The 18,125-nt window shown below is 37.2% G+C and overlaps 1 pseudogene; it reads right to left on the bottom strand.

Moving 5' to 3' along the window:
- Positions 1 to 83: 83 nt before the first annotated feature.
- LOC125664526 (uncharacterized) lies at positions 84 to 8,781 on the bottom strand (annotated as a pseudogene).
- Between the last annotated feature and the right edge of the window lie 9,344 nt (positions 8,782 to 18,125).

The raw sequence follows: 18,125 nt of genomic DNA, 5'->3' as shown, positions 1-18,125 counted from the left end.
ATAAAATATCATACAGATACCAATAAAACCTCTTAGAGATATCAATAAAACCTCTTAGATATCCCAATAAAGCCTCCTACAGATATCAATAAGACCTCTAGAGATATCAATAAAACCTAGAGATATCAATAAAACATCCTACAGATATCAATAAAACCTTAAGGTATCAATAAAATCTACAGATATCGATAAAACCTACAAATATCAATAAAACTTACAAATTTCATTAAAACCTCATACATTTATCAATAAAACCTACAGATATCAGTAAAACCTCCCACACACAAACAGGTAGGACTGTGTACACTCCTTGTCCCGGAGGTGCTGAGTGTCATGGAACTCGGTGCAAGCTTTGCTAGATTTAGGGTAATCAGTGTCCCACACGGCGTCGGCTATCACCTCGTCCGTGACAACCAATTATTGACACCACCATCCAATATTCCACCAACATATAGGTCTTCAGTATTGCTTAGGGATCCTTGAATTTATCCAAAAAGTATCAAAATCAGACCTAATGAATAACGCATACCGTATATAGCCTTATTTTTGCGGCAGTTAAATTTTCGCTATTTTGCCTTTAGACTAATATGTGAAATTAACCCTGCCATAACTATCAGTATAGGACATGTTTCACACCAATTATTAGGCCGTTCTTTACAATACTGATTTTGACTACGGATTATTTCATTTACCTGATCAAGCCTTATAGAACTTACGGTGGGTGTGGTTAGTCAATACGGGATGCTTACACATCCTATGCACCTGATCCCACTTATAGTATGTCCAGGGGCCGTGTTTGTCCTACTATTACACACTAGGCACCTGATCCCACTTGTAGTACGTCCAGGGGCCGTGTTTGTCCTACTATTACACACTAGGCACCTGATCCCACTTGTAGTACGTCCAGGGGCCGTGTTTGTCCTACTATTAATGTTGTATTCTTTATAGGAGTTATGAGATTCATCACTTTTCGTTTGCCCTACTCTTTGTAAGACTTGTGAGGCTGATTACCGCGCTCGTTATATTCATTTTTTCACATAACATCCATGAATTTAAAAGGCGTGAAAAGGAATGAAGACAAGATACTATAAAAATGCAGTTTGTAATATTCATAATATCTCTTTCTCTTTGGCATGTTTTTATTGAATTTTTTAATGTTTAATTAAACAGTATTTCATTATGTATAACATAATACGATTAGGCAGCAGACAGAGTCCATGTAAGCCTTCTCTCAAAGGTAAAAGGTACATGTACATGTAAATGCCCACATAATGATAAACGTGAGATATTACAACGTATATGATAATTGATAGTATATACATGTACTATCATTAACCTAACATTAACCCTGAATATGTCTGAAGTAAAAAGATATTATATCACACACAGTGCAATGATAATACTTATATAGGTCATGGATACTTACATGCATAATAAACTAACAAAACAGAGAATGGAGAAGATGAAGGGGGGGGGGGAGTAATGAGAAGTAAGAAAGACAAACAAAAGAACCAAAAATGATCAAATCAAAGTGACAAAAAGAAGAAAGAAATGAGTTTTTAAATGTTCATCCACAATATAGTTACACTAGCATTAACCGTGATAAACTTATTCTGTCGTGGCGTCTACGGATTAAAACATTAACCCTGATGAACTTATTCTGTCATGGCGTCTACGGATTAAAACATTAACCCTGATAAACTTATTCTGTAATGGTGTCTACGGATTAAAACATTAACTCTGATAAACTTATTCTGTTATGGCGTCTACGGATTAAAACATTAACCCTGATAAACTTATTCTGTAATGGCGTCTACGGATTAAAACATTAACCCTGATGAACTTATTCTGTCGTGGCGTCTACGGATTAAAACATTAACCCTGATAAATTTATTCTGTCATGGCGTCTACGGATTAAAACATTAACCCTGATAAACTTATTCTGTCGTGGCGTCTACGGATTAAAACATTAACTCTGATAAACTTATTCTGTCATGGCGTCTACGGATTAAAACATTAACCCTGATAAACTTATTCTGTTATGGCGTCTACGGATTAAAACATTAACCCTGATGAACTTATTCTGTTATGGCGTCTACGGATTAAAACATTAACCGTGATAAACTTAACCTGTCATGGCGTCTACGGATTAAAACATTAACCGTGATAAACTTATTCTGTCATGGCGTTTACGGATTAAAACATTAACTCTGATAAACTTATTCTGTCATGGCGTCTACGGATTAAAACATTAACCGTGATAAACTTATTCTGTTATGGCGTCTACGGATTAAAACATTAACCCTGATAAACTTATTCTGTTATGGCGTCTACGGATTAAAACAGATCTGGTACTCTCTAACCTCTGGTATAATCCTTTAGAATGGTGACTTGAGCCGCTGTGTTGATGTTGATAAGCCGTTGTGCGTACGTTTTACATATGTCGTCTGCCTCGCTCCAGGTCTTTTGCTGGTTAGATAATAGGACGCAGAACTTATTTCCTTCATCGTGATGAAATGAAACTGGACAGTCGTCTGGAAAGAAATGTATGCTGCATGCATAAGATGTCTATATCGATTTAGTACACCTGATAGCATCGATCGATCTTATTGGAAATTGAACACACATACTAGTACTGACAGTGTCTTAACACTTACATATTCACTGATTGTTGACAGGACATTAACACACACACACACACACACACACACACAGAGAGAGAGAGAGAGAGAGAGAGAGAGAGAATCTAATTCAATTGATGCACGTATCAAATCAAGTGTTGCTCTCATCAATCACACTGAATGTGCGCATTCATTTCAGTTGACGAGAACAACAATTGATGTGATGCGTGCATTAATTGGATTATTGTGCGCAACAATTCAATCAATGACATGTTAAAATAATTGATGTTATCTTCAATTATTTGCGTTTATGTTAATTTGGCGCTCCATAGTTGACAGGATATCCCGTGGGGATCCGGGTTAGAATAGGTCCTCAGTACCCCTTGCTTGTCGTAAGAGGCGACTATACGGGGCGGTTCTTGGGATGAAACCGAAAAAACCGAGGTCCCGTGTCACAGCATGTATGTGGCACGATAAAGATCCCTCCCTGCTCTGAAAAGGCCATAAGCGCCGTGCATAGGCCTAAATTTTGCAGCCCTTCACCGGCAATGGTGACGTCTCCATATGAGTGAAATATTCTCGAGAGGGACGTTAAACAATATTCATTCAATCAATCAGACTTAAACACACACTAGGCGTTGACAGGATATTTTACAGACTTACACACATGCTGGGCATTGATAGGATATTTTACAGACTTGCACACACGCTGGGCATTGACAGGATATTTTACAGACTTACACACACACTGGGTGTTGACAGGTGACCATTGTCCGTTTGACTGACAGGTTATGGTATTGGTTAAGGCGGTCAGTTTGTACCCCGTGTTACACATGACGTAACGCACGGAGGGATAATCATCGTCTCCTGGGCTGATGTAGCCGTTTGGAATATTTGGTAAGGTTTCACAAACTGAAATATTATCGTACGATTGTTCTTCTTTAAACTAAAACACATCTCGTTTGTTTTCGATGTATGTAGGTAAATTTAGTGCATCACGTGATCTGCTTTGTTTTTCATGTTTTTAGCAAGTACAGTATTCCATACCACAACTGTTGCACTCACTTTGATACATAAGAATCGATATCATTCAGCCTTTCATTTGTTTACCTGTGCCTTGGCATTTCCCCGTGACGTTTGACCACCTTCCGTCTGATTGACACGTGGTATTAAGGTCACCAATAGGTGTCGTTGTGTTGTAACACTGGTAAACAAACGTTGTACCCACTCCACGCAGGGTGGACAGCAAACTCATGTTCGAGTTGGAAACATTATGGGGTTCGCCGCATTCTATATGAAATTAAGAAAAATTTTAAGTATGGTTTGAATAAGACACCGTTCAATTTACTTTATCAAGGCAAAAAAGAAACCATACGGACACATTGTGTATTAAAACTGGACAACCTTTCACGATTTTAAATGCATGTGCATTTACATTTACCAATTGCACTGCATCAATAAATCTATATTTTGTTTCAATACACTTTATTTTTCGATAAAAGCTGTTTATGAAAACACATATATAGCAAAGTACAAGTACTTTGTACTTAGGCTATTTGTAGTCCAAAGGAGGGGGGGGGGGTATGCAAGGAAAACTGATCAATGTATAATTTCTGCTAATTCACTTCCCTGATTACAATTACACATAACAAAATAGTTCAACCTTACATTGATGGTATATCCTGTAATACAAACTAAAAACAACCTTGACCTTCTTAAATGTAAATGTGATATAAATATTACCTGTAATGGTACACTGAATCCCACTGTAGGTTTTGATACACTTTTGATGTGGACCACATTTCACACCAAGACAAGGATCCGGCAATTCCTTAAAATCAAGAAAACAATCACATTTCACACCAAGACAAGGATCCGGCAATTCCTTAAAATAACAATCACATTTCACACCAAGGCAAGGATCCGGCAATTCCTTAAAATAACAATCACATTTCACACCAAGACAAGGATCCGGCAATTCCTTAAAATAACAATCACATTTCACACCAAGACAAGGTTCCGGCAATTCCTTAAAATAACAATCACATTTCACACCAAGACAAGGTTCCGGCAATTCCTTAAAATAACAATCACATTTCACACCAAGACAAGGATCCGGCAATTCCTTAAAATAACAATCACATTTCACACCAAGACAATATTCCGGCAATTCCTTAAAAATATAACAATCACATTTCACACCAAGACAATATTCCGGCAATTCCTTAAAATAACAATCACAGTTCACACCAAGGCAAGGATCCGGCAATTCCTTAAAATAACAATCACATTTCACACCAAGGCAAGGATCCGGCAATTCCTTAAAATAACAATCACATTTCACACCAAGACAATATTCCGGCAATTCCTTAAAAATATAACAATCACATTTCGCACCAAGACAAGATTCCGGCAATTCCTTAAAATAACAATCACAGTTCACACCAAGGCAAGGATCCGGCAATTCCTTAAAATAACAATCACATTTCACACCAAGACAAGATTCCGGCAATTCCTTAAAATAACAATCACATTTCACACCAAGACAAGATTCCGGCAATTCCTTAAAATAATCACATTTCACACCAAGACAAGGTTCCGGCAATTCCTTAAAATAACAATCACATTTCACACCAAGGCAAAGTTCCGGCAACTCCTTAAAAGTACAATCATATTTCATACCAAGGCAAGGATCCGGCAATTCCTTAAAATTACAATCATATTTCATACCAAGGCAAGATTCCGGCAATTCCTTAAAATTACAATCATATTTCATACCAAGACAAGGTTCCGGCAATTCCTTAAAATAACAATCACATTTCACACCAAGACAAGGTTCCGGCAATTCCTTAAAATAACAATCACATTTCACACCAAGACAAGATTCCGGCAATTCCTTAAAATAACAATCACATTTCACACCAAGACAAGGTTCCGGCAATTCCTTAAAATAACAATCACATTTCACACCAAGACAAGGTTCCGGCAACTCCTTAGAATAACAATAAATGATTTGATTCGAACTTTGCTTAATATATCCTATCAATATGTTTAAAAGTAAGGCATATTTTAAGCGGGGTTTTTTTTATTCTAAAGAAGCTGGATTCTTATTTGTTGAATATGATTTGTTTACTCCTAAGAGGTATACAGACTCAATCTAGAAGAACCTGTATAAACAAGCAAAAAAAAAACCCACCATAGCAGATATTTCGTCTTCCTACTGTCCTTGAAAACCTCGACCTTATGTGCAAAGAGACAAATATAAGTTGTGAGTACTTTTAGATACCGGTAATACACATGGTGATAACTTCAGGGGGTGGAGGACATCTGCCGTGTACTGTACAGAAGGGATAATTCTCTGAAAAATTTTGAAAATATTTCCGTTTGGTCGGATAAAATATTGAAGAAATATAAATGATGAAGCCAATCGATGTTTTATCTAATGATTCATTTTACTATGTTTGTAAGGGGCGTATCCATGAATTTTTGAAACGGGAGTGGGGGGATCTACCTTTAATTTTGGTTTTCAAAAGGGGGTTTCACCCTCAAAATGCGTTATTTTTACTCTTTTTTAGCAAAATGTTGGATACATTTATATCATTGTTCCTGGAAACGCATAACTATTCGGTACATTTTCCCACCCTAATTTCCCAAGCTGATTACAGAAATGTCAAATTATATTTATACGAGATATACATGCAGTAGCGGATCCGGAAGAGGGTTCCTGAATCCCGGAAACCCCCGACCCTCCCGGATCCGCCACTGGTTGTATATCTCGTGTGTGAATTTGTATTTCTCATGGTTCGAATTAGAGTACGAGTGAACATAATACTCTCAAGTTCTCTCTAACAAACTTGATCTCTTACATCTATAAAGTGTTTTGGACCCAACATTTCTTTAATCAGGTTGGGAAATTAGGGCGGGAAAATATAACGAATAGTTATATGTCTTCAAAATTTAAATGTGCTTTTCAAATGTTGGTCTTGTGAGAGATTCGGGTCTTCAGTTCATGGTACACTAGTACTATACGTATTCAGTGCAAATAATTACAAAAGTGTGCACTGTCTTACATTCAAGAGAGACTTCTATCAAAACCAAGTCCCGAACAAAGACTAGGATTTCATCAAGAATGATGATTATGTCCCCTTTTATTCAATATAATTTGTAACAGTTAAAATGAAATTGTCTATACTCTGAAAGGTACGTTTGTTAGCAATTCTCAATGTAACTGTGCTGTTCATAGTAGATCAGAGAATACATACATGTAAGTACAACATCCAGGTATTTTCCCAACATTGCCTTGAATAAATTCATCATTATGGCCTATCGATTTATTCCTTACAACTCACCAAACACAGAAAAAGGGGACGTTTGAGATCAATGTCTCCCAATAGCTAAATGTAGTATTGAAAGTAACAAACAGAGGGAAAAACTAGAACTCGCTATGGTATTTAGAACATAGGCATATTTTTCTCGAGCATTCGACATATATATTATCTCGTGCGCTCGACATATGAAATCGAAATCTCGACACACTATATCATGCGTTAGACCACACGCAATACGCCGGTTTCGAGATACGTCCGAGTTATTTCCCTTTGGAGAACTCTCGTGCATAGTAAGGCGTGCAGGATGCAATTTGCTTACATGCGGTAGCGGGACAAATAATTCATCACTGCATAAGTGAATGTACTCATTAAGTTTCTCATACGCAGTTTCATCACCCAAATTCGACTGATACACAAACTGAGCAAATGAAAAGTATTCGGGGAGTAATCATAAACACGGAATTCCTATTTTATCTCGTTCGTTAGTCGCAGTATCATATCCAGGATATTACTTGCAAATATGACATTGTTTTTCTGTATTCATTTTTATTAGTAAACATTTTTTTCTATAGTTTTTTGTATTTCTTACATTTACATATTTAAAGAGAAGCCTTTTAAAATACATTCTATCGTCTTCCTCAATGACTGTAGTCCAATTTGTCCCACTTAGACATTCAAAGTTCCATTAAATGCACCTCCTACACAGAAGAGCTCCTATCTCGAAACTGGTGTATTATATCGCTTGAGTTCGAATTTACTATTCTCACTCTGGCTGGTTTTTGCACAAGCACTATTGTTTGTTTGTGGATGAAAAGAACAGATCGTGTATTAACGTGATATGCATTATACGTAACGGTTACGCTCAGGATTATATTCCTCTTAAAATACGCAGAAGATACTACCTCTGAGTCCTTAGATTTTGCAAACTACCAATGAGAGACACGAAACCGAAACATCACATTTGAATATATGATTGAGCTACCCTCCGGGCGCGGTGAATATTTTACTTTGAGGGTAGCAAAAGTATCTTTTAAAAATAAATCTTCGAATGTTACTAATTGTATACTATTTAACAAGAATGTAAGTGAATGTCACTCACTAGTTGGCATATAAACCACAAATATCATCAATATACACCGATAGATTTATTGTCCGGAAAACCTAAACCACAAATATCATCAATATACACCCATAGATTTATTGTACGGAAAACCTAAACCACAAATATCATCAACATACACCGATAGATTTATTGTCCGGGAAACCTAAACCACAAATATTATCAATATACACCGATAGATTTATTGTCCGAGAAACCTAAACCACATATATCATCAACATACACCGATAGATTTATTGTCCGGAAAACCTAAACCACGAATATCAATATACACCGATATATTTATTGTCCAGAAAACCCCAAACCACAAAAATCAACAATTTCATTCAGAGACTGTGTTTACCACCTGTCGTAAGATACCATAGAGCGATTAATCTAAAATATTAATTTTTTTTAAACTGTTAACAGTTAAAATGGTGTAGTTGTGGTTTACCTGTTTGATATCGTCAAGAGAGGAGTAGTGATAGAATGAAGAATTACTTAATGAGTCTAACTCAGCGTTGTACGAATTGAGCTCGCAGAAGAATCGGTTCCAGTCATAGTTGACGGAGGAACAATTTGTTGAGGAGTAACATTCCAGCTTACACGAGCACGGGCCTACACCGCTCACTGCACGTGTAACATAGTCCTCCAGGCGAGCGCTTAGAACACTGAAAGCCTTTATCACTGGAAACAATGAGCACAGAAACACGGAATATTGAAACAGGTTCATTTTCACTGAGATAAATGCCTGTTAAAATCCAGGAGATATGAAATCATCTCTCTTTTGATACTGACGCATGATTTCTGTCTCGTGTGATGTTTTCTATCCTTTTTTTTCTTTTTGTTTTTTTTTTTATCAAACATTGGTACACTCAGAACAAATCAAACAAGCACTATACATTGCATTAGCGCCATTGATATTCAGTCGAATCATTGGATGGAAATTATTTTTTGTTGACATGTTCAAGAGCTGCTTATTTATCTATCCTATTTCCATTTAACGCTGAGTGGGTGATATTGAAAATTTCTGAAATCACTTTCAACTAGACATTACCCTGGTACTATTTGGTTTAATCTCTTTCAATCTTTACACATTGAGATGTACAAATGCAGAGATTATCAGCTTTTTGTAATCAAAGCTACATGTAAAAAAAAAAAAAAAAAATCACCTCAAAATATCTAGTCAGCATGCATCAAAGTATCCAGTCACCATACCATGTCATAAATTAAAATATCCAGTCCAGTCCCGTGGGGATCCGGGTTAGAATAGGTCTTCAGCTCTCCTTGCTTGTCGTAAGAGGCGACTAAAGGGGGTGGTCCTTCAGATGAGACCGCAAAAACCGAGGTCACGTGTCACAGCAGGTATGGCATAATACAGATCACTCCCTTCTCAAAGGCCATAAGCGCCGAGCATAGGCCTAAATTTTGCAGCCTTTCACCACCAATAGTGACGTTTCCATGTGAGTGAAAAATTCTCGAGAGGGACGTTAAACAACATACAATCAAATCAATCATATATTTAACTATTCAGTCGGCATACCATGTCATATGTCAAAATATCTAGTCAGCATGCCATATCGTATATGTATATCAAAATGTCTCAGTACCCTTTGCTTGTCATAAGAGGCGACAAAATGGGGCGGTCATGCGGATGAGGCCCCGTGTGAAAGCTGATGTGAGATAAAGGGACGTTAAACAATATACAATAAATCAAAATATCTAGTCAGTATGACATATATCAAAATATCTAGTCAGTATGCCATAAATCAAAATATCTAGTCAATATGTCATATATCAAAATATCTAATCAGTATGTCATATATCAAAATATCTAATCAGTATGTCATATATCAAAATATATAGTCAATGCCATATATCAAAATATCTAGTCAGTATGTCATATATCAAAATATCTAGTCAGTATGTCATAAATCAAAATATCTAATCAGTATGTCATATATCAAAATATCCAGTCAGTATGTCATATATCAAAATATCTAATCAGTATGTCATATATCAAAATATCCAGTCAGTATGACATATATCAAAATATCTAGTCAGTATGTCATATATCAAAATATCTAGTCAGTATGTCATAAATCAAAATATCTAATCAGTATGTCATATATCAAAATATCCAGTCAGTATGTCATATATCAAAATATCTAGTCAGTATGTCATATATCAAAATATCTAATCAGTATGCCATATATCAAAATATATAGTCAATGCCATATATCAAAATATCTAGTCAATGCCATATATCAAAATATCTAGTCAATGCCATATATCAAAATATCTAGTCAATGCCATATATCAAAATATCTAGTCAATATGCCATATATCAAAATATCTAGTCAATATGCCATATATCAAAATATCTAGTCAGTTTGCCATATATCAAAATATCTGAGTCAGTATGTCATATATCAAAATATCCAGTCAGTATGTCATATATCAAAATATCTAGTCAATATGCCATATATCAAAATATCTAGTCAGTATGTCATAGATCAAAATATCCAGTCCGCAGAATATCACGTCAAGTGGCAATAATTTCGAATCTTGGCTAGAATAACAGAATAAAGCAGGCCAGATTGGCAGAGCCTGAAGACATCCGAACTGACTTAGTAACTGTAGTGGTCAGGCTCGGGTGCTCTTAAAGGGACTCATTCACGACACCCCCACCCCCCAAATTTTGTTTCACTTTCAGTGATCAAAATCTATTGTCTAAATTAATGTGCTTAAAAGCTTTACCAAAAAATGAAGGTTATTCATGACAGAATCTCATTATTGTGTAAACAAAGATTGGGGTACATGTACTCGTATGTTATTGTTTATACAAAGTTTTTGAAAATCAATGATTATCGATCTAAGTTTGTGATATATGAAAGGTGAAGATAACGAACAGTGATCAATCTCATAACTTCTATAAGCAATACAAAATAGAGAGTTGGGCAAACACGGGACCTCTGGACACACCAGAGGTGGGATCAGACAAACACGGACCCCTGGATATACCAGAGGTGGGATCAGACAAACACGGACCCCTGGACACACCAGAGGTGGGATCAGACAAACACGGACCCCTGGACACACCAGAGGTGGGATCAGACAAACACGGACCCCTGGACACACCAGAGGTGGGATCAGACAAACACGGGACCCCTGGACACACCAGAGGTGGGATCAGACAAACACGGACCCCTGGACACACCAGAGGTGGGATCAGACAAACACGGGACCCCTGGACACACCAGAGGTGGGATCAGACAAACACGGACCCCTGGACACACCAGAGGTGGGATCAGACAAACACGGGACCCCTGGACACACCAGAGGTGGGATCAGACAAACACGGACCCCTGGACACACCAGAGGTGGGATCAGACAAACACGGGACCCCTGGACACACCAGAGGTGGGATCAGACAAACACGGACCCCTGGACACACCAGAGGTGGGATCAGACAAACACGGACCCCTGGACACACCAGAGGTGGGATCAGACAAACACGGGACCCCTGGACACACCAGAGGTGGGATCAGACAAACACGGGACCCCTGGACACACCAGAGGTGGGATCAGACAAACACGGGACCCCTGGACACACCAGAGGTGGGATCAGACAAACACGGACCCCTGGACACACCAGAGGTGGGATCAGACAAACACGGGACCCCTGGACACACCAGAGGTGGGATCAGACAAACACGGGACCCCTGGACACACCAGAGGTGGGATCAGACAAACACGGGACCCCTGGACACACCAGAGGTGGGATCAGACAAACACGGACCCCTGGACACACCAGAGGTGGGATCAGACAAACACGGACCCCTGGACACACCAGAGGTGGGATCAGACAAACACGGACCCCTGGACACACCACAGGTTGTTCGTTTGTCGCATCTTCTCGAACCAAGTGTTTACGATCCGCTCCGCTTCTCTACAAACCCTTGGCAGATTTAGTGCGATTTTTGTAACCTTAACTTTCAGCATATGATTGGACGCAGGGAAAGTCCACTGCTCAATCAGAGAACGTGTTACGTTAGATCACGTGCAAAACAAAGGAATTTTTAAAAATACCTACAACTGTCACTCGGCCGTGTATCACCAATGATGCCACGTGCGCAGTTCAGACTCGTATCTGCGTAAAGAAGTGCATTTATTTACTACAGTACCGTACCATAAGTTTAATATCAAACATCTCTTATAATTCGTTGTTTTATGTTAAATCTATCCCGGATTTAAGCAGTTGCGTCAGAGCTATTTTTCTCAATTTGGAATTCACCTTACACACGTGGGGTTATTTTTAGACGTAGACTCAACGACTACATATATTTCATGGGTTCACACATGTTTATTTTCTAAATGATATTCTCACTGATTTCTTTTTCAAGTATGCAATTAAGAGATAGGTAAATTTATTATTAATATTTTGAATGATTTGCATACCACATTGGGTTACTCTCTGAGCGCAGCCATTTCTAAACAACGAGCACAGCCATTTCTAAATAACATTTAAACAGTAGCTGAAACACGCATTTTCATTGGATAAGCATGATGTAATCCAAACAGGGTTGTTTTCTCAATCCGCTAGAGGGCCCCCCTGTAAGCTACGAAAAATCGCACTAAATCTGCCAAGGGTTTGCAGAGAAGCAGAGCGGATTGTAAAACCCTTGGCTAGCGAAGATGAGTTTGTCGTTAATATTTATTTTCAATAAAATATCTAAGTATGAAGCAGAAGTGAACGAGTCTGTGGTATCCTTTATTTCGAGTTCACAAGGATATATCGAATCGACATATGAACGAAAATTATATTATTAAGGTCTTCCGTAACAACGGAAGACCTTCTACTTATTGTGCTGGTTAAGATTATTAGGGTCTTCCGTCTTCAGCGGAAGACCCTTCTATTATTCTATTGTTGATTTTTCACTTTTCTTATTAAGGTCTTCCGTCTCCTGCGGAAGACCTTACTATTATTGTTCGCGTTCTTCTTCTTCATTATTATTATTATTATTATTATTTTCCTTGGTAGTACACGCGTTTTTCTCAGCCATTTCTCGATCGATTTTCACGAAATTTTCAGGAAAGATGTCTTTTGGTGACGAGACTTTCCTTGCAAAATTTGGTGCTTGACGTCACTTCCGGTCAGGAGTTATCTCTCTTTCAGTGACTTTTTGAAGGGCCTTGTTGTCCACACATCTCCTCCGTTAGTTTTGAAGCTAGAGTCTTGAAATTTCTACACAAGATAGAGTAAACATTTTAGAAGATTTGTGGGGGATTCGATTTTACCGGAGGCGATTTGCCTAAACGCTCGCCTGGACCTGAAAAAATGGATGCCAAAATTTTTCGCCGATTTCGGCGATTTTTGACCTTTGATCTCCAATATCTTTTTTCTTGCAAATATTTTGTTAAGACATGTAGAACAAAAGTTGTGCACATTTACGAGATCTTTTCGAAAATATCAAGATTTAGGGGCTAGCCCCTTAAATTAGGGATCTAGAAGGGCTCAAAGTCTAGATCAAATATCTCAAAAATCGTTAATATTTTGGTATAAGTCAAAGAACAAAAAATGTTCATCTCAACAATCCAAATCTATTCATATAAAAATTTAGGTCATATGTTACGTAATAAGGGATTTTAAGGGCCAAAACCATAAAATTTTTACCCCTTGTATCTCGAAAACGACAAATATTTTGAAAAGCAATAAAGAACAAAAGTTGTTCAGAATGATGATCTGAACAATATGCATATTTCGTTTTTACCCTATGTGGTCCCGTTAGGGAGCTACAGTTTGGCCCCTAAAAATTACTTCTAGAAATAACTCGAGAACGGTAAAGAATTTCTAAATACTTGTTGAACAAAAAATGTTTGAAATGTCATGACCTTTCTTACGATATCAAGCAAAAGGGGCTGACCCTTTAAATTAGGGGCCCAGAGGGTCCAAAGGTTTATGAGAATATCTCAGAAACTATTAATATTTTGTAATAAGTCATTGAAGCGGAAATGTTCATCTAAACGAGCTTGTTCTTATCAAATCAAAAAGTAGGTCATATGTTACGTAATAAGGGATTTTAAGGGCCAAAATCATAAATAATTGACGCCTCATATCTTGAAAACGACAAATATTTTGAAAAGCATTATTGAACAAAAGTTGTTCAGAATGATAATCTAAACAATATGTACATTTCGTTTTTTCCCTATGTGGCCCCGTTAGGGAGCTACAGTTTGGCCCCTAAATATTTCTTGTAGAGATTACTCGAGAACGGTAAAGAATTTCTAAATACTTGTTGAGCAAAAAATGTTTAAAATGACAAGGCCTTTCTTACGATATCAAGCAAAACGGGCTGGCCCTTTAAATTAGGGGTTCAGAAGGGTCCAAATGTTTTTGAGAATATCTCAGAAACTATTAATATTTTATAATAAGTTGTAGAAGCGGAAATGTTCATCTCAACGAGCTTGATCTTATCAAATCAAAAAGTAGGTCATATGTTACGTAATTAGAGATTTTAAGGGCCAAAATCGTAAATATTTGACGCCTCATATCTTTAAAACGACATATTTTTTGAAAAGCATTATTGAACAAAAGTTGTTCAATGTGTCATAACCTATCGATCAATATCAAAAAATGGGTCTGTGGGCCTCATGGCTCGCCTGTAGAGTCGATTTTTGTCGATATCAGTCGATTTCAAAAACTTGTAACTGGTAAATATTTTGTAAGGACATATTGAACAAAAGTTGTTCAGTTTATCGAGATCTATCGATTGATATCAAGAAATAGGCCTATGGTCCTGATGGCTCGCCTGTAGAGTCGATTTTTTGTCGATATCGGTCGATCTCAATAACTTTTTACAGGTAAATATTTTGTAAAGACATATAGAACTAAAGTTGTTGAGTCTATAGAGGGCTAACAAATGACATCAAGAAATAGGCCCGCGGGCCTTATGGCTCGCCTGGAGAGTCGAATTTCAAACGAATTTCACCGCAACTTTGCTTCAGAAGCTTATGATATGAAAAATTGATTATATCTAAAGTGTCTTAAAGTCGGAAACTAAATTGGAACTCATTTGTCTTCTTTTTTTTTCTTTTTTAACTCCGAGTGCCTCAACAAATCGGACGGAAGACCTACTCGTTGCTCGCAACGAGATTGTGTCTAGTTATTATTATTATTATTCTTTTTTTTTCTCCTTACCGATTTTTGTGCAGAAGATTTCTCGGAGATGGCTGGATCAATTTGCTTCAAATTTTCAGGATTGATGCGTTGCCATTTGAAGTTTGTACCGCCGTTTCAATTTTTGAAAAATCACTTCCGGTTGGAAGTTATCCCCCTTTTATCGATTTTCAGATGACCATTTTGTCCAGACAAAAACTCAAAAACGATAAAAGCTAGAGTGCTGAAATTTTCAGTGATGTTAGACGACATGTTGTAGTTGTGCACCTGGGTTTTCAAAATTTCCGGAAGTGCCTAGTATGGAAGCTCCGTAGGGGTCGAAAATGGGGTTTAAAAAAGTGTCTCATTTTTCTCCACGTTTTGAATCATAACTATTTACTCGTAAATATTTTGCTTAGACATATATAACAAAACTTGTACAGTTTATTGAGATCTTTCGTGTCATATCAAGAAATGGGCCCATAGGCCTCATGGCTCGCCTGAACCATTGAATTTCTGTTACAATGATTAACTTTTTTCTCACGAAACTTTTGATAAGACATGTAGAATAAAAGTTGTTCAGGTTTGCAAGATCTATCTAATGATATCAAAAACTAGGCCTCAGGGCGTCATGGCTCGCCTGAACAGTCGAATTTGTATCACAATTAATAACATTAATAACTTTTTTCTCGAGAAACTTTTGACAAGACATGTAGAACAAAAGTTGTTCAGTTTCGCAAGGGTTAACTAACGATGTTAATAAATAGGCCTGCGGGTCTCATGGCTCACCTGAACAGTTGGGTTATTGTTGCAATCTATAACATTTTTGTCAAGAAACTTTTAATAAGACATCTTGAACAAAAGTTGTTCAGTTTTGCAAGATCTTTCGAACAACATCATGAAAAAGGCCAACGGGCCTCATGGCTCGCCTGAACAGTTTGATCAGTGTCACAATTACAAAATTTTCTCGAGAATCTTTTGATACGACATGTAGAACAAAAGTTGTTCAGTTTTGCAAGATCTTTCAAACGATATCAAGAAAAAGGCCCACGGGCCTTATGACTCGCCTTAACAGTGATAAATGTCGCATAACGTTATACTTGTAAATATTTTTTTAGACATATATAACAAAAGTTGTACAGTTTATTGAGATCTTTCGTGCCGTATCAAGAAATGGGCTCATGGGCCTCATGGCTCGCCTGAACCATTGAATTTTTGTTACAATGATTAACTTTTTCCTCACGAAACTTTGATAAAACATGTAGAATAAAAGTTGTTCAGTTTTGCAAGATCTATCTAATGATATAAAAAAATAGACCTACGGGCGTCATGGCTCGCCTGAACAGTCGAATTTGTATCACAATTAATAACATTAATAACTTTTTTCTCGAGAAACTTTTGATAAGACATGTAGAACGAAAGTTGTTCAGATTCGCAGGCGTTACTAACGATGTTAAGAATAAGGCCTGCGGGTCTCATGGCTCACCTGAACAGTTGGGTTATTGTTGTAATATATAACATTTTAGTCGAGTAACTTTTAATGAGACATCTAGAGCAAAAGTTGTTCAGTTTTGCAAGATGTTTCAAACAACATCATGAAAAAGGCGAACGGGCCTCATGGGTCGCCTGAAGAGTTTGATTAGTGTCACAATCAATAGCTTTTTTCTGGAGAAACTTTTGATAAAACATGTAGACCAAAAGTTGTTCAGGTTTGCAAGATCTTTCAAACGATATCAAGAAAAAGGCCCACGGGCCTTATGACTCGCCTTAACAGTCTGATAAATGTCGCAATCAATAACTTTTTTCTTAAGAAAATTTCCATAGGACATGTAGAACAAAATTTGTTCAGTTTTGAGAGATATATCTAGAATGATATAAAAAAAATAGGCCTCCGGGCGGCATGACTCGCCTGATCAGTCGAATCTGTATCGCAGTAAATAGCATTATTAACTTTTTTCTCGAAAAAAAGCTGACCCCTTTAATTAGTTGCCGAGAGGTAGAGAGAGTCTTTAATTTATAACATTTAAATGATCAATATTTGTAAAACATTACCAAAGCTAAATTGTACGTCTAGACAATATATTTGTATCATTATTTATGAACGAAAATGTCAGTCAAATTCTTATCTAATCACATCTAAATTTGGACGGAAGACCCACTCGTTGCTCGCAACGAGATCGAATCTAGTTATTAGGGTCTTCCGTCTTCAGCGGAAGACCCTTCTATTATTCTATTGTTGATTTTTCACTTTTCTTCTTATTATTATTATTCTTTTTTTTTCTCCTTACCGATTTTTGTGCAGAAGATTTCTCGGAGATGGCTGGATCAATTTGCTTCAAATTTTCAGGATTGATGCGTTGCCATTTGAAGTTTGTACCGCCGTTTCAATTTTTGAAAAATCACTTCCGGTTGGAAGTTATCCCCCTTTTATCGATTTTCAGATGACCATTTTGTCCAGACAAAAACTCAAAAACGATAAAAGCTAGAGTGCTGAAATTTTCAGTGATGTTAGACGACATGTTGTAGTTGTGCACCTGGGTTTTCAAAATTTCCGGAAGTGCCTAGTATGGAAGCTCGGTAGGGGTCGAAAATGGGGTTTAAAAAAGTGTCTCATTTTTCTCCACGTTTTGAATCATAACTATTTACTCGTAAATATTTTGCTTAGACATATATAACAAAACTTGTACAGTTTATTGAGATCTTTCGTGTCATATCAAGAAATGGGCCCATAGGCCTCATGGCTCGCCTGAACCATTGAATTTCTGTTACAATGATTAACTTTTTTCTCACGAAACTTTTGATAAGACATGTAGAATAAAAGTTGTTCAGGTTTGCAAGATCTATCTAATGATATCAAAAACTAGGCCTCAGGGCGTCATGGCTCGCCTGAACAGTCGAATTTGTATCACAATTAATAA

Source organism: Ostrea edulis, chromosome 1 (assembly GCF_947568905.1).
Source record: "Ostrea edulis chromosome 1, xbOstEdul1.1, whole genome shotgun sequence".
In the NCBI taxonomy this organism is placed as follows: Eukaryota; Metazoa; Mollusca; class Bivalvia; order Ostreida; family Ostreidae; genus Ostrea; species Ostrea edulis.
The sequence above is the reverse complement of the archived record's forward strand: the minus strand, read 5'-3'. Positions and strand labels throughout refer to the sequence as shown.